Source organism: Panthera leo, chromosome B1 (genome assembly GCF_018350215.1).
Source record: "Panthera leo isolate Ple1 chromosome B1, P.leo_Ple1_pat1.1, whole genome shotgun sequence".
NCBI classification, from domain to species: Eukaryota; Metazoa; Chordata; class Mammalia; order Carnivora; family Felidae; genus Panthera; species Panthera leo.
Genome location: NC_056682.1, coordinates 156,573,637 through 156,597,422, shown reverse-complemented (window position 1 = coordinate 156,597,422; position 23,786 = coordinate 156,573,637). Strand labels below are relative to the sequence as shown.

At 34.3% G+C, this 23,786-nt stretch overlaps 1 long non-coding RNA gene across 1 annotated transcript in view; it reads right to left on the bottom strand.

Annotated features, from left to right (window-relative positions):
- Positions 1-23,786, bottom strand: part of LOC122217145 — a 47,065-nt gene that overhangs the window by 20,541 nt on the left and 2,738 nt on the right. Inside the window, exon 2 of the long non-coding RNA XR_006201312.1 lies at positions 12,844-12,935. This is a non-coding gene — a long non-coding RNA (uncharacterized LOC122217145). The remainder of the gene's footprint in view (positions 1-12,843; positions 12,936-23,786) is intronic.

Here is a 23,786-nt window from a genome sequence, read left to right as displayed (position 1 = left end):
ACAAATCAGGGGACTATAGATGCTGGAGAGGATGTGGAGAAACGGGAACCCTCTTGCACTGTTGGTGGGAATGCAAACTGGTGCAGCCACTCTGGAAATCATTGTGGAGGTTCCTCAGAAAATTAAAAATAGACCTACCCAAGATCCAGCATAGCACTGCTAGGAATTTACCCAAGGGATACAGGAGTACTGATGCATAGGGGCACTTGTACCCCAATGTTTATAGCAGCACTCTCAACAATAGCCAAATTATGGAAAGAGCCTAAATGTCCATCAACTGACGAATGGATAAAGAAATTGCAGTTTATATACACAATGGAGTACTACGTGGCAATGAGAAAGAACGAAACATGGCCCTTTTTAGCAACGTGGATGGAACTGGAGAGTGTGATGCTAAGTGAAATAAGCCATACAGAGAAAGACAGATACCATATGTTTTCACTCTTATGATCCTGAGAAACTTAACAGAATCCCATGGGGGAGGGGAAGGAAAAAAAAAAAAAGAGGTTAGAGTGGGAGAGAGCCAAAGCATAAGAGACTGTTAAAAAGTGAGAACAAACTGAGGGTTGATGGGGGGTGGGAGGGAGGGGAGGGTGGGTGATGGGTATTGAGGAGGGCACCTTTTGGGATCAGCGCTGGGTGTTGTATGGAAACCAATTTGACAATAAATTTCATATATTGAAAAAATAAATAAATAAAATCACACACACACAAAAATAAATAAATAATAAAAAATAATAATATGTATTATTGTATAACAAGCATTAATAAAACTTTTTGAAATATTGAAAAAATATATATATATTTTATTTATGTAACTTGTTAAAAAATAACCAAGAAACTGAGGCACAAATAATAAGGTAAGAAATCTTGCATTTCATTAAAAAGGAAAAAATACTCTTTGCATTCTCCCTGGAGTTTCCTTATCCATTTCCTGGAATCAAATGATAAGAGAATAGTTGTAGTCCCAGACAAGCACACAATTTACTTTCCCAATATTGCCATCCTTTTGGAGGAACAGAAAGCAAACATGTAGACCACAGACTTACAATGAACAAGTCAACAGGGGACATGAGAGAGAGACAGAAGACCAGAAAGTACAGGGCAGAAATGATGGCACCCACACTTAGCTTACTGGTTTCCTTTTATTAAAATCTGCATATTCTGAGCTTACTGCTTTGACTGATGGTTCTTACTCAAAACTACAGCTAATTTGGTAGAGACACTATCTCAGTTAAAAATTTAGGAACTGTTTTAGTTTATAGACCTTCTGTCTTCACCTTAGATATTACAGAGGTGCTTATTTGCAGAGAAAACGTTATTTAAATTAACTATTGTATAAACTTTGTATAAACTTCGTTAATGCTGTCAGGATTTGGGTTCATCAAAAGTGGATTTTTCTAGGAATATTCTCAGAAACAATACCTGAGGGGTATGAAAAAGAAGCAAATTGGGTAAAGAAAAATGTTGGGCTACAATATAGTCACAATACATCACATGACCCCACAAGATTCTGTGAACCCAGGAAAGCCCTTCACAGTTATTTCAGGTGGTAAGGGGGCCAAATCCACATACCCCTACGTAGACCAGTCCTTTTAAGCAGGCTGTCCCAAGAAGGTAAAATGACTCTCTGTAGTCAGTGGAAATTTCCAGAGAGGACTGCTACTGCAGGCTTTTAGCAAAACCATTCCCACAAGCTGGATGAATATTCTTTGAGTCCTGAAAGGGGATCTGGGTCTAGCAACATACCATTTCCCAAAAACACAATATTTGTTTATTCCTAGAGATGATTGTTATAATCTAGAATAGGTTATGAAGGAGTGTGCTGCAGGACATGTGTGGGTTCATTAGAGACTATAGGGTAAATGAGGAAAATACTGAATTGATTTAAATCTAAGTCTAATCCAAAGAACTTTGAAATTAATAGCTAATCTATTGAAAAATGAAGGTAACTCTCCAAATGTTTAAAAATAAAGTTATGATTCAGAGTCAAATACTTCCATATCCCTGGCTCAGGAAAAAAAAAAAGAATGTTTAAATATAAAGTGTAATAAAAATCATTACCAAGACCCATGTCAAGGAGCTTACCACTTTTTTCTGCCAGGAGTTTTAGGTTTTTAGGTTTTAATGTTTATGTTTGTAACCCATTTGACTTAATTTTCGTGCAGAGTGTAATATAGTGGGTCAGTTTCATTCTTTTGCATGTGACTGTCCAGTTTTCCCAACACCATTGTTTGAAGAGACTGTCCTTTCCCCATTGTATATTCTTGGTTCCTTTGTCATAAATTAATTGACTATATATACATAAGTGCACTTCTGGGCTCTCTATTCTGTCCCATTGATCAATGTGTCTGTTTTCATTCCCATACCATACTGTTTTAATTACCTTAAATTTGTAACACAGTTTGAATTGAGGGAGTATGATGCCTCCAGCTTTGTTCTTGTTTTTCAAGATTGCTTTGGATATCTGGGATCTTTTATGGTTCCATAAAAGTATTTGGATTATTTGTTCTATTTTTGTGAAAAATGACATCATATTTTTGATAGGAATCACATTCAACCTGTAGACTGTTTGCGGTAGTATGGATATTTTAACGATATTGATTCTTCAATCCATGAGCACAGAATCATCTTTCAGTTTATCTGTGTGTTCTTTATTTCATTAATGTCTTATAATATTCAATATACATGTCTTTCACCTCTTTGGTTAAATTTATTCCCAGGTGTTGTATTATTTATTTTTGATGCATTGTATATAAGATTATTTTCCTATTTTTCTCTTTTGATAGCTCATTATTAGTGTATAGAAACAAGTTTTCCTGCAATTTTACTGAATTCATTTATTAATTCTAATATTTTTTTTAAATTCAAGTATAATTAACACAGAGTGTTATATTGGTTTCAGGTGTACAATATAATGATACAACAATTCTATATAGGTATTCAGTGCTTATCACAACAGCAAGTATACTTTTAATCCCCTTCAGATATTTCACCCACCTCCCCTCTGACAACTACCAGGTTGTCCCCTATATTTAAAAAGTCTGTTTTTTTGTTTGTCTCTTTTTATCTTGTTCATTTGTTTTGTTTCTTAAATTCTACATATGAGTGAAATCATATGGCATTTGTCTTTTATGATTGACTCATTTCACTTAGCATTATTCCCTGTAGATCTATGTTTTTGCAAATGGCAAGATTTCATTCTTTTTATGGTTGAGTAGTATCCATCGCAAGCATATAACTACATTTTCTCTATCCATTATTTTTCCATTCTTTATTCATTCATCTATGGATAAATACATGCTAATTCCATATCTTGGCTATTGTAAAAAAATGCTGTTATAATCATAGGGGTACATAGTGCTAGGAGTTTTTTGATTGAGTCTTTATGGTTTTCTATATATAGTATCATGTCACCTGCAAAAAGTGATGGTTTTACTTCTTCCTTTACAAGACAGATGAATTTTATTTCTTTTTATTGCTTAATTGCTCTGACTAGGATTCCCAATACTAGGTTGAACAAAGATGATGAAAGTGAAAATCCTTGTCTTGTTCTTGGTCTTAGAAGAAAAACTTTTAGCTTTTCACTGTTGAGTATGATTTTAGCTGTGGGCTTGTTATATATGACCATTATGTTAATGTATATGTAATGTAATGTATATGTTAATATACATTCCCCTATACCTGCTTTGTTGAGAGTTTTTACCATAAATAGGTGTTGAATTTTACCAAAGCTTTTTCTGCATCAATTGAGATGATCATATGATTTTTAACCTCCATTTTGTTAATGTGCCATATCACGTTGACTGATTTGTGGATGTTGAACCATCCTTGCAGCCCTGGAATGAATCCCATCTGATCATAGTGTATGATCTTTTTCATATATTGTTTAATTTCTTCACTAATGTTTTGTTCAGGATTTTTACATAGGTCTTGGTGATGACTTTTTAAATCAGGAAAAAAAAAAACAAAGGCAAAAAATAAACAAGTGGGGCTGCATCAAACTAAAAAGCTTCTACACAGCAAAGAAAATCATCATGAAAAGGTAATCTACTGGATGGAAGAAAATACTTGCAAATCACTGCAAATCATGCACATGAGAAGTGACTAACATCCAAATTATGTAAGAACTCATGTAACTCAATAGCAAAAAAACTAACAGTCTGATTTCAAAATGGGAAAATTGTCTGAATAGACATTTTTGCAAAGAAAACATACCAATTAGGCAACAGATACATGAAAAATCCTCAACAGCATTAACCACAAGGGAAATACAAATCAAAACCACAATGAGGTATCACCTCACACTTGTTAGAATAGCTATCATCAAAAAGATAAAAAATAACAAGTGTTGGTGAGGATGTAAAGAAAAGAGAACTCTTGTGCACTGTTGGTTGGAATGAGCCATTATGGAAATCAGTATGGAGGTTCCTCATAATTGAAAATAAAACTACCATACAATCCAGTAATCCCACTTCTCAGTATTTATCTGAAGAAACTGAAAATACTAACTTGAAAGGTATATGCAACCCTATATTCATTTATTCATTTCAGTATTGTTTCAAATAGCAAAGATATGGAAACAACCTAAATGCTCATTGATGGATGAGTAGAAAAAGAATTGTAAAATAAAAAAAAGTATACACACACACAAATATACATATATATATAAATGTACACACACATTCATATATATATATATATTTGTGTAATATATATATTTGTGTAATATACATATTTGTGTAATATATATATATTTCTGTTTTTTATATATGTGTGTGTGTATATATATATATATATATATATATATATATATATATATATATTATACAAACACAGACACATAATGGAGTATAATTCAGCCACCATAAAAAACAATGCATCTTGTCATTTGTGACAACATGCATGGACCTTGAGGGCATTATGCTAAGTGAAATAAGTCAGACAAAGACAGATGCTGTATAATCTCTCTTACATATTGAATCTGAAAAAAAAAAAAAAAAAAGATAGGTAGGGGCTTCTGGGTGGCTCAGTAAGTTATGCAACCTACTCTCAATTTAGGCTCAGGTCATGTTCTCATGGTCCTGGTGGGACCAAGCCCTGCCTCAGTCTCTGTGTTGGGCATGGAGCCTGCTCGGATTATCTCTAAATAAATAAATAAATAAATAAATAAATAAATAAACATACATTAAAAAAAATAGAAATTAATAAAAAACAAATATAAAACAAAACAACAGAAACATAAACCAAGGTTGTTGATACAGAGAATACAGTTGCCAAAGGCAGAGGTGAGGGTGAGAGATATGGGTGAAGGGGGTCAAAGGTAAAAAGAAAAGAATATAATAAAGCTAGCTATTAGTTATTCTGAACACATAATTTCAGTTGTTTTGATGCAAACACAGTGGTAACTACATTATATATATTAATTTAGCGGTCCTATGCATTTTTAAGTACTACAAAAAACTTTGTAAAAATAAAATTGAAAAGAAAAACACCAAATGCATAAAAGGGATTAAAAAGCAGCTTCCCTTTCATCTGCAGGAAAAAAAAGGGGGGGGGGGGGTGGATTCTGGCAAATTATTCTTCTGTTCACTCTTCAAGCCATCTTCTAAGGCACTGTTGTGTTTCCCTGGAGTTCCAAGCTAAGTGCTATTAAATCTATCTAAAGTATATTACAAATTTATTAACCTCATTTATCTGAAGACAACAATTGTCACCCTTAGCATATTTTTTAAAGACTTAAAACTATCTCTTTTTTCCATTCTTGATATCCTAAAATTCACTTTCCATAACTCGGACAGGAGAGTCTTTTTAAACTATCAATTAGGTCTTGTAATTTTTCACCTGGCTTTGGTCATTACTATATTCTTGATTTATATAATGAAGGTTAATATATTGTAAAGGTATGTAGTAAATGCTCAATAAACATTTGTTGAATAAATATTATTCTATTGCCTAAAACTCTTGAAAGGTTCTCTATCACACTTAGGCTAAAATAGTTTAATGGTTGGGGCACCTGGGTGGCTCAGTTGGTTAAGCGTCCAACTTGGGCTCAGGTCATGATCTCGCAGTTTGTGAGTTCAAGCCCTGCATCGGGCTTTGTGCCAGCAGCTCAGAGCCCGGAGCCTGTTTCAGAGCCTGGAGCCTGTTTCAGATTTGTGTCTCCCTCTCTCTCTGACCCTCCCCCATTCATGCTCTGTCTCTCTCTGCCTCAAAAATAAATAAACGTTAAAAAAATTTAAAAAATAGTTTAATGGTTATAATTCTCAATAGGATACATTATTTTTTTTTCCTGTCCCTTCAGCCTTCTCTTGTACCATTCCTAACCCTATTTAATTTATTCATTCTCATTTTAAAACCTAAACTTTAACACTTCCCTCTTCATAGAACATTATATCCCCCTGATACAGTGCTGAAGCACTGTATTTTGAAAAGTCAAATCCATATCCAGAGTTAAGTGTCTGCTCTAGAATGAATGAAAGAGCATTCTATAATGGAGACTGACCAGTATAATCAAACTGCCATCATGTGGCTAGCTGAGGACTCCAGGGAATGGTGGCATATCAAGGATTCAGTGTTGGTCTCTGCTGCTGGCATATTGGGTACTTGGCAAAAAGTCATAGCCAGGTCATCCTTGATGATTAGGGGTCCATGTTGCTGAGTCCATGCATAACTTTTTTCTCTGTCACCATAGCCACTTCTTTCATGAGCGCACTAGGTAGTCACAGGGGTACCTAAGCAAAGAGGCTGGCTGGTATTTACAAAACAGGCCATCTTAATCACTTGATTATTAAAATTCTCCTCTGCTGATGTCACTTTCTGGTGAGCATTCAAATAAGAGATACATCTGCATGCTGTTTGCCATCTTTATATCTTTTTTGATGAGGTGTCCAGTCACATCTTTCAATGATTATTAATAGCATTGTTTTAATTCATACTTATTTAAAAGTTTCTTATGTATTCTGTAATTTTATAAAATTTTTAAAATTTTCTGGAGAGGAAGGCTAAGGGGGGGAGGGCAGAGGGAAAGAGGGAGGGGGGGAGAGGGAGAGAGAGAGAGAGAGAGAGAGAGACAGAGAGAGAGAGAATATCTTTAGCAGGCTCCACTCTCAGCTTGGAGCCCGATGTGGGGCTCTATCCCCCATGACTGGAATCATGACCTGAGCCAAAATCAAGAGTCAGACACTCACCAACTGAAGCACCCAGGTACCCCTTCCTTATGTATTTTGGGTAAAATTCCTCTAACATACTTAAGTTTTTGCAAGGATTTTCTCCCAGTCTGTGGCATGCTTGTGCTCTCTTAACAGCATTTTTCAGAGAATAGTCGTTTTTAATTTTAATACAGCTCAATTTATTGACATTTTCCTTTTCATAGATTATATTTTCGGTATGTGCTTTTTGTAGCTAAAAACTCATTATCAAACTCAAAGTCACATAGAGTTTCTCCCCCTCCAATTTTATAATCTTGTTTGTAACATTTATGTCCGTATCCATTTTGCCTTAAGTTTTGCACATGGACTTCCAATTTTTCCCACATTTGTTTAGAAGACTATCCTTTTCTCCTTTGATTTGTCTTTTTTCTTTGTCAAAGACCAGTTGACTATATTTGTGTAGGCCTACTCATTGGTTCTCTTTTCTGCTTTATTACTCTATGCGTCTATTTGTTCATCAAAACCATACTGCCTTTTTCACTGTACTTTATAAGTCCTCCAATTTTCTTCTTCAGTATTTTATTTTATTTATTTATTTAAACATTTATTTATAATTGAGAGACAGAGACAGAGACAGAGAGAGCATGAGCATGGGAGGGACAGAGACAGGGAGAGGCACAGAATTCAAAGCAGGCTCCAGGCTCTGAGCTGTCAGCACAGAGCCCGACGCAAGGCCTGAACTCACAAACTGCGAGATCATGACCTGAGCCGAAGTTGGACACTCGACTGACTGAGCCACCCAGGTGACCCTTCTTCTTCAGTATTTTATTGACTCTCCTGGGTCTAAGATTTTTATAATCTGTCAATATCTTTAAAATAGCTTGCTAAAATTTTGATAGTGATTGTGTTGAGTCTATAGATGAGATTTAAAATCACGTCTTAAATGATAATGAATTTATACATATGGAATATTTCTCCATTTATTTAAATCTTCCATTCCTTTCATTAAAATTTTGAAATTTTCTACATATAGATTCCATGTAGTTTGCTACATTTACTCCTAGATATTTCATTTTTGGAGGGCTATCATAATTGATATTTAAAAAAAAAAAAATTTAAATTCCAAATTTTCTTTGCTACTATATAAGAAAGTAACAGAACTTTGCATTCAATCCTATATCCTGAGAACTTGCCATATTTACTTATGCTTTTTCTGTATCAATTATTGATCATATGATTTTTCTTCTTTAGCTTGTTTATGTGGTAGATTACATTGACTGATTTTTGAATGTTGAACCAGACCAGCATACCTGGAATAAATTTCACTTTCTAGTGGTGTATAATTCTTTGTATACATTGTTGGAATTATTTTCTAATATTTCTTGAGGATTCTTGCATCTATTAATATGAGAAATATTGGCTTTTATTTTCTCTCTCTCTCTCTTTTTGTAATGGCTTTATTTGTGTTTGGTATTAAAGTAATGCTGATCTGATGGTTAGAAACTATTCCTCTTCTATATTTTCTTTCCTAAATGTTTAGTAGAATTCACCAATGATTTTTTATTGGTCTAGTACTATCTTTTGTGGGAGAGTTTTTTTTTAATTCAATTTCTTTAACAGATATGAGCTCATTCAGATTTTCTATATCTCCTTGGTTGTATTTTTATAATTTGTGTCTTACAAGAAATGGTCCATTTCCTGCACATTATCAAGGAGTTTTTCATAGTATATCTTTATTATCCTTCTTTTGCCCATGGGATCAGTAGTACAGACCCCTGTATCATTTCTGATATTGCTCATTTGTATCTTACTTTCCTTTTTAGATTGTTATTCTGTCTAGAGATTTATTAATTTCATTTATCTTTTTTTAACTAGTTTTTTTTGTTTGTTTTATTGATTTGCTTTTTATTACATCTCATAATATTTCCTGAAGTAGACTGTAATATATTGAGTAATAGGGACATAGGTAAATAGGCCTTCGGGGTGAAGTTGTATGTTAATCTAGCTGGGGCTCATTTAGCTGTGCCTAGTGTTTGCTGTAGTTGTAGGTACCAGAGGCTTCAAGTCCCTCTAGGACTTTATTTTTGTCTCTACTGTTGAATTTGCACTTCCCTAAATACTCCCTCTCATAAAAGGAAGTAATCCATTGTTATTATACTTGATCCCTGTGGTAAATGTGGTAAAGCTTGGGGGAAAGGGAAGCATATTATAATTTTATAGTATTCTAAAAGCATTCCAATAATGAAATCTCAGTTTTTTAGTGGGCTTGTGTCAATAGGCTGTGACTTTGACAACTGTCTCTGAGTCTACCCCACAGCCTCCACTTAGGACAGTCAGGTAGGCCAGAGCTCTCTAGTTGAAGAAAGACTCTTTCTGCACATCGAATATGGCTCTGGTACAACTTTTTTTTCCCCTTGAAGTATAGGTCTTTGTTATGAAGAACTCCCTAGAACTGCCAGAGCCATGAGGGTATCTGTCTTGGTTCTTCATCATTTTAACCTCTTCATCTTGGAATAAAGCTCATGAAGTTATGAGGACCCACTAAGACTACATCTCCAAGAGATTCTCTCTCTCACTATTGTTTACACTCCACTTTCAGTAACTCATCAAAAATACTATTGAAGTATTCTGACCAGCTTATGCTGCCAGCAACTTCTGCTTCATGTAAGTATATTTTGGCTATAATCTCTAGATTCACCTGCTTCTCCATATTTCCCAATGGTGGTTTGCCCTGTAACCTCAATTCTCAGATGAGCCAAGAGAAGTCATTGATTTTTAATTTGTTCAGCTTGTTTTTTTATTGTAAGGGTATGAGTGACAATTCCAAGCTCTTTACATGTCATAGCTGTACTCAATTAACTCTTGAGCTTTTCCTAATCTGCTAAAGGTTACTGTCTTATGCAATTTACATCACTGTGAGAAAACATATTAATTGCTAATATTTATCGATCACTTATGTGTCAAGCAGGTATGGCTTTAAGAAGTTGACACAAATTAATTCGTTTGGTTCTCATAGCAGTCTATAGGATAGTGATTACTCATATTATCTCTATGTTACAGATATAAAAGCTGTGGGAATGGAGATTAAATAACATAAAATATTATAAGAACATAAGTGATATGCAATTGAGATTTAAACCTAGAAGGACCATGTAAGCTTACCGTGCTATAGAAATATACACTTGCTACTTATAATAGCTAACCTTATGATATTTAATTTCATGAAGTGCCCAGGCATTTGAAAAAATTCTGAATGTGTCTATGAGGGTATTTGTGGATGAGTTTAACATTTAAATTATGGGCCGAGTAAAGCAGATTGTCCTCCCTAATATAGGTGGGCCATATCCAATCAACTGAAGACTTGCGTAGAACAAAAAAGGCTATTAGGGAACTTCTCCTGCCTGACTGCTTTGAGATGTCATGGGTCTTTTCTAGCCTTTGAACTTGAATTAAAACATTGGCTACTCTTGCATCCTAAACCTGCCAGCTTTTGGAGTAGAACTTACATTAATTCCTTATAATCAATTTTTCTCTCTGTGTGTCTCTTTTACTCTCTCTCTGTGTCTCTGTTTTCCCTCTTTTGATCTATCTGTTTCTCTGAAGAACCTTGACTAATATACTGTGTTTATCCACCTCTATAATTGTTTAATTCATTAATTTACTTATCTATTTATTCATTTCTATGATAAGCTTTAATTAGAACACTTATCTCAAAAACAATAAAGGACAATATTGATAAATTCAAGAATATCACAATTAACTTTCCACATGACAAAAATATAATCAAGGTCAAAAAACAAATGATTAACTGTGTGACAAAATCACTCGCAGGATAAAAGTTCTGAATTCCACAATTCACAGAGTTTTTACAAATCAATAATAAATAAATGAAATCCAAGAGAATACTGAAGAATAAAAGTATTGTGTTTCTAATAGGGAAATACAAATTTTAAAGGAACCTAAGAAAAATTTGCTATCAGAGTATATTGTATAATAATTGCAAGATTTTATCTTTTGAAGAGAAATTATCATCAGGAATGTAAGGTACATTGGTAGAAACTCCTCTTTGGGAGGGAGAATTTTGCCAATATTCATAAACATGTACATACACACACTCACTCAGCAATTTCACTGCTGTAACTTTAATACATAAAGTTACTGCTATAAATTTGCCATCAAGTTTATTGCAATAAGACAAAATAATCTTGCCAGCAGTTTCATTTGGAAAAAGGAATCAAGAATTAAAATTCATTTTTATGCATACCATTTGCATCATGTACATTAATTTCAACTGAATATTATATATATATATTCATACATATAGTATGTGTATATGTATAGTATATATATGATATATATACTTTAAATGGACTATACAACTCAAATTAAGCAAGACATTAGATATAAAAAAAATGATAGAGCATATTTCTTGTCATTGAGAGGCTCGGAGTCTAATGCGGTCCAAATGAAAATCATGGACAGAAAAGTAAAAGAAATGAAAACTCTCTAGTGGATAAAATAAAGTTGTTATATAACTTGATATCTTTGGCTGTGCAACAGTCTAAGAATGTTTGAGTATGAGTAAATATAAGGGAGTCTTGGGAGATGTAGCTGGAATGATAGACATGGTTCAGATCACAAAGTATTTTCTTTGGCATGGTATTTGGTTTTTACTCTTCGGAGTATAAAGAACGCCTTGAAGAATTTCAAGCAAGTAAGTGAAGTTATTAGGTATGACTTTAGAAAAAAGATTCTGAAAGTTTTGTACAAAAGGTTAGAACATGTAGATACTGCAATAGGTTTTGGATACAAGTCCAATAATATTAACAATGGTTTAAATTAAAGCAATAACAATGGCCAAGAAAGGATACAGAGTAGTTGCAAAAAAGGAATGGTCCACTCTTTCACATTCTACTAAAGGTGCAAATAAGTTACTAATATAAACCTATAAAGTTTCCCTTTTTTTCAACAATAGAGATTTATTAATTACATTGGTAAAAACAATTTTATTAGTGGAATGGGATCATTCTTCAGATTCACATTGATTAGGAAGTCATGGAAGTCTGTCCATAAGCATAGACTCCTTTCAAGAAGTTTTTCTGAAAGAGCAGGAAAATATTGGGATATCTAGAAGGGGCAAATGACAAATATTTTTATGTTTGGGAAGGCTTATGAAGTTTACTCATGGAGTGAACAGTATCAGGAGTCAAATGAGAGGCTGGCCAAATAAGGGCTATATCTCTTCCACTGAGAAGAGGGAAAAGTGAAGTGAATTGTGGATATACATCGAAGATTAGTGGTCAGTGTTTGACAATTAAAGAATTTTATGCCCAATATCTTGTCTTTCTCTGAGTCACAAAACAGTGTTACTTCTTCACTGGGAAGTATGAGGAAAGGCAAGTGTTAGTATCTTTTGAAAATAGAGATCCAGTCACATTAATCATGTCTCCCTATTTTAAGTTATAAACTCTGTAAGAAAGGGACAATGGCCTGCTTCTCCATATCACTTGTGTTTGGCCTGATAAGCACGATACAGTGCTAAGAAACAAAGTTGGTATATTTCCTTAATCATTCCAATCATTTAGAAGTTAAAAAAATGCATTAATGCTGTCCACTCATATACAACAGAAACTCTTTAAATCCAACTAAAAAGAAAGTTTGCAGAAATTATGGTAAAAAGATCTAAACCTACCAGTTATCTATCTTACGGTCCAACATCCATCCGATATGTAAAGAAAAATCTATCACAGCAAGATGTATTATCAAGCATCAGGCTCCGTTCTTCTATTTAAAAATCAATAAAAGAAGTCACATTTCAGGAAATGTGATAAATATATTTATGAATGAATAATGTCTTTTCTTATTAAAATAACATAGGTCATCCAAAATCTATAGCTATATTGATAAATATTTGAATCCGTTATAAATGTGAAATATTATCTGCTAAAGGCAATGGCTATAATTAGTTTGCTAAGTCTATGTTAGCTTTTCTTATTTTGATCATTCTTTGTCCTTTATGTTTCACCAGTAAGAAAATATGACTTGTACCCTATTGTAGTTTATTTGGAAAAAATGTTATTTTCATCTTCCCTGAAGCAGATAGAGTACAGTCACGGCAGAAACGAAAAGGAAAAAAAAAAACCAAACAGAACAACCATAGTATATGTTGGCCTCTTATCAAAAGGTAATGAAGAAAGAGTAGTTTTTTTTTTCCCCCAAAGATATCTTTAAATTCCATTTCTTGCGTGAAGTTTTTCTAAAACTCTCAACTGTATGGGGATGTACGTTTAATTTTATGAACTACCGGAATATATACCCTGGTATAGTGCCTTGCTATAGCTATTTATGTTGTGCATACATCATTGACATGGACAAAAGAAAGGCCAGAATTTACTTTCGCTTCTTGTAAGATTTTAGTTTTATCAATTACCTTTATTGAATATTTTGCTGAGAGCTTCCAGGAAGAGCAATAATATCTTTTTTTTGTTGTTTATTTGGTTTTGCTATTTCAAACAAAGACATAGTAATATAGTTTAAAATGTTATTACTATTCTCTGCTGTATTAGTCAGGATTTTCCAGAAAAAAACAAAGCCAATAGGATATATAGAGATAGGCATAAGTGGAGATTTACTGTAAATGGCTCCTGTGATTTGGAGACCAAGAAGTCCTACGATCTGCCATCTATAAGCTAGAAGCTTAGTTAGGAAAGCTGGTGGTATAATTCAGTCTGACTCTGAAGGCCTGTGAACCAGGTGAGCCAATGTGGGCAGAAGATAGATTTCACAGCTCAAGTACAGACAGGAAATTCTCCCTTCCTCCAGTTTTTTGTTCTATTCAGGTCCCCAACATATCCGATGATGCCCAATCACATCGATCTTCTTTCCTTGGTCTAGATACAAATGCTAAACTTTTCCAGAAACACCCTCGTAGACACACCTAGACATAATCTTTTACCAGCTAGCTGGGCATCCCTTACCTTGTCAAGCTAACATATAAGATTAATCGTAACATCTACAAAGGGGAATGATGGCCTATTTTAGGTCAGTCGTTCTGTGTTGAGATACCTGCTAACTAACTACCCAAGGCTGATGAGAACTGGTTCTGCACAGTATATTGAAACTTAAATGCCCTTCCACACACACACACACACACACGCACACACACATTGTAGTCCTTGGGCTAGGCGTTTTATATGAAATTATTTAGTCCTTAGAAATTATGACAAACTTATACGGTAAATATTAACAACCAATGAATTACTTTTAAATAAGAATGAATGAATAAGATGTCAATGTTCAATTTAAAAAGTTAGAATGTAATAGCAAACAACTGAATTAAAAAATTAAATCATGTCCAAAAGAAAGTTCAAGTCCATAAACAAACTGTAGGCAAAACTTACCAAAAAGTTGAGAAAGTGAGAGAGAGAGAGAAAGAGAGAGATCCTTCAATTGTTGCTAACTGTCCCGAACACACAACCAAGTTATGCTTTGAAATATCATACATATTTGTGGGAATCAACATGGGTCTGATTAGTTCAAATTAGACTGAAATAGACTCTTGAAGGGAACTTGGTGAATCTTCAAATATATAAAGGGCTGGAGTTTTTCCTGTTTGCTTGATTTTTAGAATTTAAGTTTTTACCACTTTTGAATTCCAGGGAAATAATTCTTATTTTTTTAAAGATTTTAATTTCCAGTTGGTTAGCATACAGTATAATATTAGTTTCAGGTGTACAATTTAGTGATTCATTAATTGCACAGAACACCTGGTGATCATCACAGGTGAAATCCTTAATCCCTATCACCTATTTAACTTCAAAAAAGAGGGAGAAATACTTAATATCTACCAGAAACAAAACTTTGACCTTGTTTTCAACCTAAAACTAACCGGAAAAAAGAAAATAAATAAAATTATGTGAGCAACTGTCAAAACTTAACATTGACTAATTTGCTTTTATGGTATTGGTGCTGATTTTTAAAATGTAAGTGTTTTTAATTATTTTAATTTTTTAACATTTATTTATTTTCGAGAAAGAGAGACAGAGTTCAAGAGGGGAAGGGGCAGAGAGAGAGGGAGACCAGAATCTAAAGCAAGTTCCAGGCTCCAAGCTGTCAGTACAGAGCCAGATGCAGGGCTCTAACTCACGAACTGTGAAATCATGACCTGAGCTGAAGCTGGATGCTTAACCGACAACCACACAGCGCCCCAATTTTAAAATTCTATTATATAAAACAAGACATGAAAAAGAGTTCAAAGTTTTTCTTTCTCCCTCTTTTCTCAAGTTTCATTTTTAAATAATTATAGGTTCACAGGAAGTTGCAAAAAATATACAGGGAGGACCTATTTACTCTTCACCAAGCTTGCCCTAATGTTAGGCTCTTGCAAAATTAAATACAATGTCAAAAGAGGGAAGCTGAAATTGGTATCATCCACAGAGCTTATTCAGGTTCCATGTGCATATTTTTAGTGCACTCATGTGTGTGTGTGTGTGTGTGTGTGTGTGTGTATTTTGTAGCTTTATGAAATTTTATCATATGTCATTTTTACATAACTGTGCATGTGTAATTCTATGAAACTTTGTCATGTATAGTTTTGTGTTACCACTACCACAATCATAAAATAGAATTGTTCCAACACCACGGTCTCCCTCCTGCTATCCCACAAGTGTACTGTCAAGTGAATGTACTTGCTAGGTTTATATTAAGTAGGCTTCGAGTGAAATATTATGTAAAATTTTATCACCGTAAGAACTGTGTATCTTCATTATGTATTTGCAAAGAGAAAGTATACAGAGTCATTCTTTGCTAAATATGTTCTCTGTGATAAAGTAAATGTGTGGCTTAATGGCATCTATTTCAATGTGATAACGATAAGTAACTTCTTGGGTAATTCCAAGTCCATTTTGGACATCACTTGGTTTCCCTTCACTTCAATTATCTTGCTCTTGTGGACTGTATTTGTAACTAAAGGAAGAACAGAATGGAGAAAATTATATAGTTGAGATCCTCTCAAACAACTAATTTGTTTCAAAGTGGTAGTCAAACATTAGAGGAATGGTTTTATTTTATAACTGTATGTACTAGTCTTTTCCTCACTGTTTTGTTGTTTGGCATCATCAATTTCTTACAGTAGCCAATGAAAGAAGCTAGAAAAAAATAATCATCTAATTAAACGTTTATGTCTTTATCATTACATCCCACGTTAAAATGCTATCTGGGGGCATTTGGGTGGCTCAGTCGGTTAAGCGTCCGACTTCGGCTCAGGTCGTGATCTCGCAATCCATGAAGTCCAGCCCCCATCAGGCTCCGTGCTGACAGCCAAGAGCCTGAAGCCTTGCTTTGGATTCTGTGTCTCCCTTTCTCTCTGCCCCTCTCTCAATTTCTCTCTCTCTCTCAGAAATAAATAAATATTAATTTAAAAAAATGCTGTCTGTAACACAATGCAAATCATTAAGAAGTGTGGTTTCAATAAATGTTGCTTTTTCTCAGATTTGAAGCTACTTTGAATTTAACTGAATTCTTGATTGGGACTCAATCCTTCTTTTCTATTCTGAAACCTGTTTTTGAAGACCATTTTTTTCATTGTATATTTCATTTCCTTTAAATACATTTCAAATACATGGTTGTGGAAGGGCCATGTACATTCTTACCATAGGCAATTCTGCACTAACCTTTTACTGACACCATTTCCAGTGGTTAAACGTAAAAAAAAAAAATCCCCACACTGTTAGAAAATTTGAAGTTATGATGTTTAAGCAGATATAAATCTGCAAGCCAGATTTTAAAAAATCCAACTGTAAATTCCAACTTGTCATGATCCAGGAAATTAGCAATCAATTCAATCAATATTTAATAGAAAGAGTTCACATTCACTTTCTCTCTCTCAAACTTGTGCTTTTACTTTCAAACAAACTTTACTCACAGAGTTATTAATGATATAAAACAGAAACAGTTAATTTCCTTTTCTTTTGTGATTTCCAGGAACTGATTTTGACTGATTAAGGAAATTTAATTGTTCTACTGTTGAGTAAAGTCTTTTATTTCCAGATAGCAGGACCTAGCATGTCCGCAAACACACTCACACAATTGCCTGAAAACTTACTGAGTTTAAAGACCTTAATAATAATTACACATTTTTGTGACTTTCAGTTAGCACACTGGTGAGATGGAATCTAGTGTTATTATCAGTCATACTGACTGTTTTTGCTTGAGTACTTTCAGTGTTATTATTAACATCATATACTTTCATCTCCTCCTATAGATTTCGAAAGCATATGAAATGGTGTCTTAGCTTTCAGAGGAAACTATAGTCTCCAACAGTTTCTCTCACTGATTTAAGTATTTTTCTTCAAGCTTTGGCTTTCTCATTTTTTGACTTCTCTTTCCTCTCGCACTCAGACTACCCTGCCCTTTCCTTCTTTTGATTAAGACACTGTTCCATTCAGTGTGTCATCATTTGGCCTAACATTTTATTGCCTCTTGCCTTACCAAGCTTTCAGGATGCTATTAAACCCTGACTCTAGTTCTAAGAAAACTCTCCTTGTCTCTAAGGCAATTCTTTTTAATCATTTTACCCGATGAGGTTTTAGTCTGTCCCACATAATAGCTATTTAAAAATGGTAGAGCAGAAAGAGGGGATTCCAGTGTTACAGGTGTTTATTAAGAGCCCACTTAGTCTTCAGACCTTGCTAACGTCTGTGGGCAAACAAGTGAAATGTGTGTCCTTTTTGAGGCTGATCTACACTACCATAAGTTGTAGTGGAAACCCCATGTTTTAAGTATCCACCAATCTATTCACATAATTACCACCTGCTTTGTACAAAGCACAATGTTTAAGAAATGTTTACTAAGTACTTTGAAATGATAATCGAAATAGATGGGTTTATAATGACAATATAATCAAAAGTAAGCATGTGTTATCATCAAGTGAACAACTTAAAAGACATAAAATCAGAAGGTAATTAATAAGAGGTACATTATGCCAAAAACTTATTCTATGCCTGAGACTTTGAAAATGCAATATCAGTTAATTCTCACAACACCCTAGAAAGTTACCTACTGGTATAATCCACATTTATAGAGGGAAAGAACCAAACTACAGATGTGTGGTACACATCTGTATGTGGTATTCTAGGCTTGGAACCAACTCTACCTCATACCAACATTTGTGCTCATAACCAATATATCTTCCTATTTTAAGGTGTGGAGGAGCAAAATATGCAAACCTCCCACTTAATAGATGTTGTTCTATAACATAATACACTACACAAAAATAAGATGGGTTTTAGATGGTGATTAGAAGGCACAAATGACAATGAGGCATATTTTACAACCACCACCTGCATTGCATTCCAATCTGATACTCATTTAGCCTTTATTTCAGTACTCTCTACAGTAGAAATCTCACTTTCTACCACTGCTGATTATTTCATTATTGGTCAGTCATGTCTGTTAATACATTCATTGATTCAACATTAATTTTTGAGGTACTTTTATGTGAAGGGCAATATGCCAAGTACTAAAGAGGACATAATGATGTGTTAAGACATGTATCTGTGTTCAAGGAGTTAAAAATCTATTATAGGTTTTTAATTTTTTTTCCTAATTTGAACAAAAATTTCCTTCCTAATTATTTTCATATGCCAATACTTATAATGCTTTTGAGAATAATGGATAATGAGTTACTGCATACTTCTATATGGCAGCCCTTCAAATATATGAAAAAAATCTCTTCTTAGTCTTACTCTTTTAAAAGCTAATAATTCTTGAATCCTTCAAATGTATTAACCCTCACCATCCATTCTATTCAAATTTGTGCAGTATATTTTTTTAAATGTGAATTTTCAAATTAAACATAGTAAGCTAGATGTATGCTGATTAGTACCAAATATAACAGAAAATATATTTCCCATTTTCTCCACATTATACTTATATTAATGCAACTTAATTGTATATTTTATCTGTATCATTTATATCATGTTCATGTCTAGCCAGCTATAAACACAAGTCTTTTTTCCCTGGATTATTGCTAAGTTAAGTGACCTAATGAAATTTATGCAAAATTTAGAAATTTCAATTTATAATTGTATACTATAAAGTGGCTTAAAATTTGTATAACTTGATAATTGGTATATTAGATAATTTTCAGTATTGATTATATTTATTTAATATGCTTCAGTGATTTTCATATTCGTTATAAACCTCTTCAGTCACTTCATTTATATGGGCATTTATATTTATGAGAAAATGCAAAATAATTTAGAATTATCCCTCTATTCAACTTTATAATTAGAACAATGTTTAAAAAAAGAATTAAATAGGGTTGAGGTCTTTTTCATCATGTTTTTTTCTGCTTTTCAGGAAACTTTCTTGAAGTGTGTATTTTTTTTTCTATTTTTTATGGAAGTGATTAACTCATTTGGGTGACCAAGGTAACGTTTTAATAAAATAAATGGCATAAAAAGTGGGGCTGGAGAATCAAACTGAGGTTGGTTTACATACATTTTCCTACTTATGTTCTCAAGATATTATTTAATATCTCTAGCACAGGATGAACAACTCTAGCACAGGATGAAAATAATATAAAACAGAAAAACCACTCTTCCTTCTCTTTAACCTTCACTGTGTTTTGTAATCAGGTGTCAGGCACAGACACATCTCCCATATGTAAATGTAAAGATCCATTTTTATACATTTCTATGTATGATTTATTTTGGTGGTTTCAATGTAATCATATTTCCTCAGTAATAACTCAGCTGTTCAATGTTCTAAATCCAACTCAGTGTTTCAATCTCAAAGCTCTTCTGGGAAAATATGTGCTAATAAAAGTAAGAGAATGTAAAAATCCATGAAAAGGAACAACATCACAGTTCCCTGTTTCTTAGTAGAGGTGATTTCCATACCCTGTTTTGTTTCACCCTCTCCCAAGACATCTCTTCATTAAATACTTTGGTAAAATTAAAAAAAAATCCTTATTGGATTTTTTTCTTATACATGTGATATTTATTTTGGATATTGGAGGAGGATGTTGAAGGTGAGGGAACCAGCCATACATCCTCCAACTGTCTCTTCATCAGCTAGAATAAAGAGATTTGTAAAAGGGAAAATTCTGATGTCACCCAAAATCCAGAGTAAAATATCTGAGCAAAAGGGTCAATCTTCCTAGGAAGTTCCAGTCCAGTTATTCACAGTTATCTCTCTTTCAGTTAGAGGTAAGTCTCTTGGAACCCAGGCTGCTGTTGAAATCATGGATTTGAGGACCGAGGAATCTAGCATTGTTCCACTATATGCTTCACCTACCCATAATCCTTTAGGATGTTCATTTTGACCAAGAAGCACGATATTCTTAACATTCATATATATTTTTCTAAACCATCTGCAGATGATCGGGTGCCTGGGTGGCTCAGTCAGGTAAGCATCTGACTCTTAGGTTTAGCCCAGGTCATGATCTCATGGTTTCCTGAGTTTGAGCCCCATGTCAGGCTCCGTTCTGACAGTGCAGAGCCTGCTTGGGATTCTCGATCTCCCTCTCTCTCTGCCCCTCATCCACTCATGCTGTCTCTGTCTTTCTCAAAATAAATAAATAAATTTTGAAAAAAGAATTCTGAAGATGATTTTTAATTTCTGTGGCAACTCTGTAAACAGATTTTATTCATATGTCAAATAAATGTTTACCAAAGACCAAGTCAGACAAACACTTTGCTGGCATTAAGTAAAACCTGACAGACAAAAAAACAAACAAACAAACAAACAAACAAACAAACAAACAAGATGATCCTGGCCTAATGCAGCTAACAATTTAGTGAAAGCAAATATAAGTAAAATAAGCATGCAATCATGTATTTTTGATATGTGCTCTGAGGGGAAATAAAAGAGTGCCAAGTGATAATTATGGTGAGGGAAACCTTTGGTGAAGAGGTGTTATTTAAGGAGATACACGAAGGATGAATAGGAATTAACCAGGTAGTGTAGAGAAAATTAATGCTCTAGACACAAGGAATCATGAGCACAAAAGTCATGAGACAAGAAAGGTTTTTGAATATTAGAATAACTGAATTATTATTGCTATAATTTTAAATGAAGTTTACTGCTTTATATGGTTTTTAAACATTTTTTAATGTTTATTTTTTGAGAGAGAAAGAGAGACAGAGCATGAGCAGGGAAGGGACAGAGAGAGAAGGAGACACAGAATCCAAAGGATCCAGGCTCTGAGCTGTCAGCACAGAGCCTGACATGGAGCTTGAACCCACAAACTGTGAGATCATGACCTGTGCCAAAGTTGGATGCTTAACTGACTGGGCCACCCAGGCATACCTAGATGTTTGAAGTTATTAAAGCTATTTCTTTGGAAGGTAACGTTGAATTCCAATACTATTTAAATAATGATTTCTTTCCTTCACATGTAAATTTCTTTGTATGCCTAATTGTTTAGCAATAATTTCATAGACATAATTAGATTAAGCCCAACGTAGGAGAATTTCCTAAACTGGGCAATAACTTTGATAAAGTAGTGCTCATGCGTAACTCACTATCTTTGTGTGGGTTTATAAGGAGTCTTTGTATGCTTTATAAAAAGGAGTCAAGTGACTTTATGTTCCCAAAAAGAGTTTCTAGTCTCATACCCCATCAGATTCTATGAAGTGTTTAACCACAATTGTTCCCTAAGCAGATGATTACCTAAGTTTCTTCTTTCAGTGATGGCAGTTTTCATCAGTCCCTTTATTCAGTCCCAGGAAACAGGTCAGTTGTTCTCTGTAACTACTCCTGATGTCTCCAACTAGTTCTTTCTGCTATTCCTGACAGTTCCCACAGCTGTCAGTGGCATTGCTCCCTGGGGGTCACAGATCTCAGAAGCTCTTGCTAGAAGTTCTTCAGCAGCTCCTCCTGAGAGTCACGATACAGGGGGTCCCTGTAACAGCCTGTAATGGCAACTGTCTGCAGCATGGTTCTTTAAAAACATGCAACTGAAGGAGCCTCTTCAAATTGCTTTACACTTGTGTTAGGGAAATAGAACTCTGGGTCACCAGCTGTTTCTCTTCTCATAGAGCCTTTGGAAAAGTTTCCATTCTGACAGTCCTTGATATGTGAAATAGAATATGGCATATCTATAAACCGCCTACTGATCATACATTCACTAAATTTGTCAGCCTTCTTTATGGAGAGTGTCTAGCTAGGAATCCAACCAATTTACCAACTGAATCTGAGAACCAGAACAAATGTGCCTGTAGAATAAGTGGGAAAACAATACTGAATTATCTGATTTCTCATATAATGGTGCTGAGAAACCCACATCTGTTTAATTGCTTAAAGTTAAAATCAAGATTCACCAGTGTATATAAAACAGGCTATATGGGGCACTATGAAGCTGCCAGTGGAATACTCTTAAGTCAAGTTCTCTCTTCCCTTTAAAAATAAAAATCTAAAGCTGTTTACAGTTAATATGGCAGAAGCAGAGAAGGAACCGACTTTGTGGTTTGCCTTTTGTGAATTTTCAGTACTAAACGGGTAAAGCGGAATATAATACTAAGCAATGATAGGACAAATCTAGCATAAACCAAGGGGCTCTTCAATTTCACTCACACAATTTCACTTTCTAGGGCCTAAGTGTTTTTCATGTACAGTGATGATAAGCCAGATTTTCTCAGTATCTAACTACCACAAATATTTCCTTTAAGTAAATTTGAAAGCTGCAATAACCCTTTCAGTGCAGTTATTTCCCTAATACTACTCTGATGGCTGGCAAGTCTATGTAGCTTTCCCCTACATCTTTCTTCAATTTGAAGACTCAAGTCCCATCAGCCTTTTAGCTGCTAGAGAATTTGCCTATGTAAAATTGCTCCAGATGTTTCCCAGCTTACTGCAACTCTGCAAAAGGTCTAAGATCTATGCACATCTTCTCAGCATAATTGTTGCTCAAGAGTAGACAAGACACTTTTTAAATATCTGATTCCCAATTAGAATTTTTAAAAGATTTCACATTAGGATAATACCTAACCTTAACAGATCACGTGATCATTCATCTAATTTGCTAAACAGTGACTTGACTTAAGCTTATTATGTCAGTATTATCATTAACTGTTCCCCATTTACTCTTAAGACGTGTCCTTATTTGGATGAAAAATTACATGGCCATCATTATTACTATGTCATGAAACACCCGTGATGAACTGACCTTGCCTAGTGTTTCAGACTCACCTTCTATCACTGCCCCTGCCTTTCAGCCATCCAACTGACCCAAAATTCTTGTTATTGCCTAAATGTGAGATCCTTTCCCAACTCTGTGCTTGTGCTCCTGGGTGGATCACCTTCTTCAGTGCTCCCTCTCAATGGATCACCCTACAAACCTCTCTCCTTTTTATGAGACTCTTACCAGTTTTTCAAGGAGAATCTCCCCTGCTACATGTGCCTGGAATTTGCTATCTATTACCCCGGTCAGTGGCAATGTCTCTAATAGACTCTACTTGCACCTTGTGCATGTTTCATATCTCTCTCATGACATGTATATCGTTTCTATATGTCTTTTTATTGGAATGTCTCTCTAGGACACAGAAAAGTGTTTGAGGTCAGGGACATTTCTCTTTGTACGCTAAATCCCTAAATCCTGGCATATAATTTAAGATTATCTAATTTTATACA